This window comes from Anser anser, assembly GCF_964211835.1.
Source record: "Anser anser genome assembly, chromosome: 1".
NCBI lineage: Eukaryota > Metazoa > Chordata > Aves > Anseriformes > Anatidae > Anser > Anser anser.
In genome coordinates, this window is record NC_139720.1 from 55,041,277 (window position 1) to 55,047,410 (window position 6,134).

Sequence of the window (6,134 nt, forward strand, 5' to 3'; positions counted from 1 at the left end):
AATACCTCGCCAGATGCTCTTGTGGATCTGGGCATGTCCAATTCACTTCCACCAAGGATGTGATATCTGAAAACCCCTGGGAGACAATGGCTTTCCAGTCTGGAGGATCTGCCTCCTCCACTGCATCAGATGTGTCAGAGCAGCATTTCATTTACCTTTTCCAGTGATTTTTATCTGCCTGGCTATTAACGAGGAAGTTTAACCCACTCCTGGGCAAATCTCTGAAAGACAAACAAGCCACAATGAGGGGGAAAGGGTCTGTAAGCAGAATATACATAAAGAGAGACAGACGCCGAGCAGGCACTGACCCTTGGGGGCAAGAAGGAGAACACATCCCGGCTGGTCCTGCCTCCCTGAGAAAGGCTGTGGACACCCAGCCTGCCACCATCAAAGGACGCCGAGCACCAGTCTCATCCCCTCCCCAGCTCTCGCAGCACCGAGCGCCCTGCACGCCGTGCTGAGATGCCAGCCCAGCCGCAGCCGCCTCCGCATGGCTGCTAGACACAGCCGTGGCCGGGGCACTGCTGCCTATCTGGGCAAGACATTTAATTCCCTTCTGATAAAAATGAATTTATAAAATCCACTCGAGTCAGTTCCTCTGATAACCTGCTTGCCTCCTCAATTCCCTCCTCCAGTAGCTTGAGCGATGCCCAGGTTTGCCCAGGCTTTCACGCATCACCCCCATAATAACCCTTTACAGCCTGGGCACCTGCAAAGGCGAAATGAAAGTAAAAGAAACTTCTGAAGGAGAAAAAGGATACACCCAACCTTACTTCTTCTCCCTAACACAGAGAGCTGCTGAAAACAGTCCAAATCCCAGCGTTTCTGAACCTCCCTCACCACTGTGACACACAGCCATGCCTGTAGTGCTTCCCCTGTGCCGCTGCTCCCAGGGCTTCCTGCTGCTGCCACGATGCTAGCAGGCACCGCAAGTGTGTCTGCATCTAAATTTTGGCCACGGGTGGGGTGAACCCAGGGCTGTTCACACAGTATGTACACTGGGGACAGAACTGCATGTGGAAGCCAGGAATCTCCTCCATCCCCATCAGCCCACACGTAACCTGTGCTGACGCAGAGCACCTGCTTGCCCCATGGACCGTACAAGAAACTCATGTGCCCATATGTTAAAGGACTCATCCGTTTAGGTGGAGCAGTGCAGGTTCACACCTTGGCTTGCAGGACTCAAATCGTAGCTCGTGCAAGAGGTGAGGGTAGTCACGCTTTTTTGCATGTGAGGTCGCACGCTCTCCCAGCACAATCCTGCTCACGTGCCTCGGCACCAGGAGGTTCGTGCCACCCTGCTGCGGCAATAGAGGCAAGTGCCCGAAAAATGGCATTTCTTCCTAATGCCTGTGTGCTTCTCGCAGCCCTAGCACAGCTGGCTTAATAGGCAATCTCTGCTGGGAGGCAGCTTGGGGAGGAGAGGGAGAGGGAAAGAGAGGAGCAAAAGGGAATGCGAGTAAAAGGGAAAGAGAGCAAGGTGAAGAGGAGCCCGTAGAAAAGAAAATAGCATTGCCAGGCAGCGCGGCGTTGAATTGGCTGTGACAGGCAGGCCCCCTCTGCACCTGGGATTCAAGCACAAGCTTATTTTCCTGGTTTCTTAGAAAGACAATGAGTCCTGACTACCTGTCAGCCCGCGCCCGCGAGATGTCACCGGCAGAAAAGGGGCCCCAGGTGTTCCCAGCCAGCGCGGCTGACACAGGTATGATGGCTCGGGTCACGGGTGGCATTTCCCAGAGATGGGCAGTGAGGAGCAGAGCTGCGATAAAAACTAAAAGCGAGCAACATCTGAAAGCCGTTGTGGAAAAAAAAAAAAAAAACAGGTGATGCGCTTGCGAGGACTGCTGGCGGTGCCAAGGCTCTGCTCCCCAGAACTGAGAGCTGGGGGTGCAACCACCAAAGTGAGGGGCTACCAGCGGGTGGTTTGGGGCTCCCTCCTTGGAAAGGAGCGGAGCAGCTCACCCTACATCTCTGGGTAAGGTACTCAGCCAGGAGCCCGCTCCTGTGCCCTTCTGCTTGTCCGTCCCAACCCCTGCAGGGACACCCGGGGCTCTTCACCTTCCTGTGCCTCGTCCCCACCAAGCAACCCACAGGCTCCTGTCCCTGCTGCAAGAGGCCAGGCAACTGCTGCCAACTGAGCACTGCTGCTCTTGATGGTTAAAAAAATAAATAAATAAATAAAAAGTAATTGAAATTTAATTTAGTCAATGACCAAGCTACATGGGAGGCTGTGTGAAAATGAGCCAGTGTTGGCTCAGGTGCTGGCAGGAAAGAGCCTGAACCAAAAGCACTGCAAGGAGACAGGGGGAGCTGGGGGAGATCTGTGCAGGAGATTTCAAACTGGGGGCTTTGGGCTCTTGAACCCACAGACCTCCAGCCAGAGGAGGAAGCAAGCCGGGGCTCGTGAGTCATCCCCTCACAAGTGGTACCCGCGGCCGCCGCCGGCTACCGCCTTGCTCTGGGAAGATGCTGAATATTCAGTGAAGGGTTGGGTTTGTTTTTTTTTAGATCTGCTGGAAATGGCAAGGGAAATTCCACTGTCAATATATATATAAAAAAAGAAAAATCGCAATCTTGTCACCAGAGCCAGTCTTACACCTTCCCTGAGGATATGTTAGAACAGCCAAGGGTGCGAGAGGGAAGCAGCCCGCGGGAACCCCCTTATCTGGGGAAAGGGAGGGCGTGGGAAGGGCTGTAGGAGGGTGCGTGCGTTGTCGTCCTCTGAAGGGATGAGGAGGCAGGGCTGGTGCATGGGCAGGGCTTACAGGTGAAGGGATGGGGTAAATGCAGCGATGGAGGAACACACCACTGGCTCTGCCATCTGTTAGAGGTCTCAGCATCTTTGCTACGGTTACCACTAGAGGATCTCATCCTGGAAAGGTGAGCTCCGGTAGGAGATGTTGCAATGCCAACCTGCCAGGTGAGGATGAAGCTCGCTGGCTGCTTTCACACAGCAGCTCAGAAGCACGTGATGATGCCAAGGGACCACATGGGGTCAACCAGTCTGTCTCCTCTCCCCCAGATCAGTGAGACAAGCCTCCCCTTGCTGATGTTAGCAAATCCTCACCAATGGCTCACAGCTCAGACCCCAGCTCACATCCAGGCTATCCAGGCTCATGTTTCACTACCCGTAGCTTTTCATGATGTCTCCTCTAAAGATCCCCCACTGCAACCCAAACACAGGGTTAAATCTTCACAGTCAGTAGAAGCTCAGCCCAGGAACAGAGGGAATCTCACATCTCACCGTGTCTTACAGAAGGAGATGTGGCACAACTTTTGTCCCAAAGAGGAGAACTAGGCTGGGGGGTGAAGGGGAGGGTGGGAGCTGGGAATCACATGTGAGAGAACAGAGAAGGATGGAGAGATTTACGGAAATGATAAGAAATTTCTTTTCTCCCACTCTCCTCCACCCTGTCATTTTCTCCTCTCCACGTTCTCTTCTGGTCTCCATCTCACCTTCTGTCTCTTCCTCAGCAAGCACTTATTGGCAAGTGTTCTCTAGCGCACAGCTATTCTGAATGCCTGTTCCTCTCTCTCCCTTACAATATTTGCTTTCTCATTCTTGGCACCTTCCTTGCTGGTGAAGCTGATCGGCTTAATGATGATAATATTGAACATGGTGAATGTCTCTCCCACTGAAGCCAGTTCTTCATTCCTCTGCTTTCAGGTACTGGCCACTTGGATGCCTTTCCTTGTTGCATCAAACCCAGAAACTCATATATGATCTTTTTCTCCCTTCACCATCTTTTTTACTTGGAGGGGAAGGACATTCTCTGTCACGTATTTTTAATCTGTTTCTTGAGAAAGCCCAAGATGGCAGGTGGCTTTTTTTAGTCCCATCCTTCACTCCCAGTTGAGCGTCACTCTTGGGGAACTCAATCCCTTCAAATTACTGGCTTGCCTAGGGTGGAAATTGCAAGTGATCTATTCCTCGTCTTCATGGGATCTAGGTATCTGCTCGGCTCCTGTCCCCATCAATTCTGTGCTCACTGCACACATATAAATCCCTCAAAGCAGAAGCTGAGGATCCATGGTAAGGTCTTGTGTTTTCCATCAAATGAAGCCCACAGATCACTCGTGCTGTGATTCATCCCAGTGGAGAGAACAGTGTGGGCTCCCCACCTCACCGTGCGTCACCGAACCTGCCCTCGGTGGGAGTACACAGAACACCGGGAGTTGAAAGGTATCTCTGGAGGCCTCCAGCCCAAATCTCCACTCAAACCAGGGCTAACTTCAAAGCCAGAGCAGGTTGCTCAGGGCCCTGCCTGGTTGAGTTTTGAATATTTGCAAGGATGCAGACTCCAAAATCTCTCCAGGCCACCATCTCACATCTGAATCATTCTCACAATTTTCCTTTTCTTTACACAGACTTGGAATTCCCCTCACTGCAACTTGTCTTTGTTGCTTCAATAGACAATTCCTTGGTGCACACCTCAGAAAGAGTCTGGCTCCATTTTCCCTGCAACCTCCCCATTACCTAGAGGAAACGAGCAAACACACCCCCCCTTAAATTTCCCTCCTCCACTCTAAACAAAGCCAGTGTCCTCAGCACCTCCTCACAAGTGTGCTCCAGTCCCCAGTCGTCTCCATGGCCCTCCACTGAACTCACTCTAGTTTGCCAATTAATGTCTTGCACTAGAGGAGCAATGCCTGACTCTACCTCTCCTTGCCTGTGAGTGCAAAACCAGCTCAGAACAAAAATAAAAACAGTTTGGAATGTTTCCCTCTTCTTTATTTCACTGTTAAATGGATGGTAAACAGCCTCATGGTTCTCTGAGTCAATGATACTTAACCAAAACCGCAGCTTGGACCACCAGGTTCATAAGGCTGTATCTATATTTTATTATCAGTAAATAATATTCCTGGCCCGGAGGTAAAGACAACCCTCTGGCAACACCACAATGAGAAATCAGAGGATTTTTTGAATCTCTTAAAGAGGACTGGCGAGGCAGAAAAAAAAGACTCCAGTCCTGTCTTCCCTGCCCAGCTGTCAGTGTGGTTTGGGAATTAACTCATCATTCTTTATGTATCAACAAAATTGTTCAATTTTCTGTCAACAGCCAAAACAGAGATGCACATTTTTCCCCTGCAAAATTTCCTCAGTCGTATCCCAGTCTCTCTCAGCATCTGCTTCCACCCAGCATCCTAAAACCCCTTCACATGACTCTGGAACAGGAGAGAGACAAGCTCCAGGGGTTCCAGTTGCACTCGGTAAAGGGAGGAGGATGCCACAGAGTCAGGTCATCTAACCGTGCAAAATGGATGGGAAGGAGCCGCCAAGAAGGCGGTATGAGGAAGACTACTTACTCCATGCCAAGGATGATTGACCAGGGGAGCTCACTGCTGCAGGATACAGCCAACAGACAGCTCAGCCAGGTGTTCTGGAGATGAGTGGCTCTGAAAGCACAGAGAGCAATTAGATCTTCCAGTAAGGGGCAGAGCATCTAAGGGCTTCCATGGGGAGCTATGTGGGAGTCATACCTCCCCTTCTTCCTTCCAGCCAGCCACCTCCAAAGAAGCATGACAAGGGGTAAAATGGGAAGGATTTCCCTTTTTTTTTTTATAACAACTTCAAGGAGAACTTCAGTGATGCCCCACATTCACCAGTGGGAAAGTGCCACAAATCCTGGGGAAGGGCGCTGTGATTTCTGTCACCTGGAGGCATTTAAGAGGGATTCGGAGAGAGATGCACGGTCCCACCTATTCCAATTCCCCACCCTCAAGCTCCAGTTGCCATGGCAATGGCACTGACAATTTCAATGCATAAACCCAAATTTGCATTTTAATGGGACATAATTAGAATGCTGAGATAAACGATTCTTCCTCTCTGAAAGGTAACACAAACGCCACGTCTCACAAATATGCTATACCTGCAAGTACCGCGCGTACACGGGCACACACAGAGCCCATACATCGCGGGGCTGGATGAGCTGGGAAGTTGCTCTCAGGTCCTTTGTGCCTAACCGGGAACTTTTATGTACGCAGCATGAAACCTTGATTTCCGGAGTGAAACAACAGATCTTCCAGATGCCCGCCACAAACAGACCATACCACCTCCTGGCCTCCACGCCGCCGCGCCATACCTTCCATCGCAGGTCCCAGCGGGGTCAGGCTATATCTGCTGTCCCAGCACT

General features: G+C 51.1%; 1 long non-coding RNA gene across 1 annotated transcript in view; it reads right to left on the bottom strand.

Annotated features, from left to right (window-relative positions):
• The window catches only part of LOC310892450, a 17,493-nt gene extending 11,675 nt beyond the window's left edge, over positions 1-5,818 (bottom strand). Inside the window, exon 1 of the long non-coding RNA XR_014578144.1 lies at positions 5,308-5,818. This is a non-coding gene — a long non-coding RNA (uncharacterized lncRNA). The remainder of the gene's footprint in view (positions 1-5,307) is intronic.
• Positions 5,819-6,134: the final 316 nt, after the last annotated feature.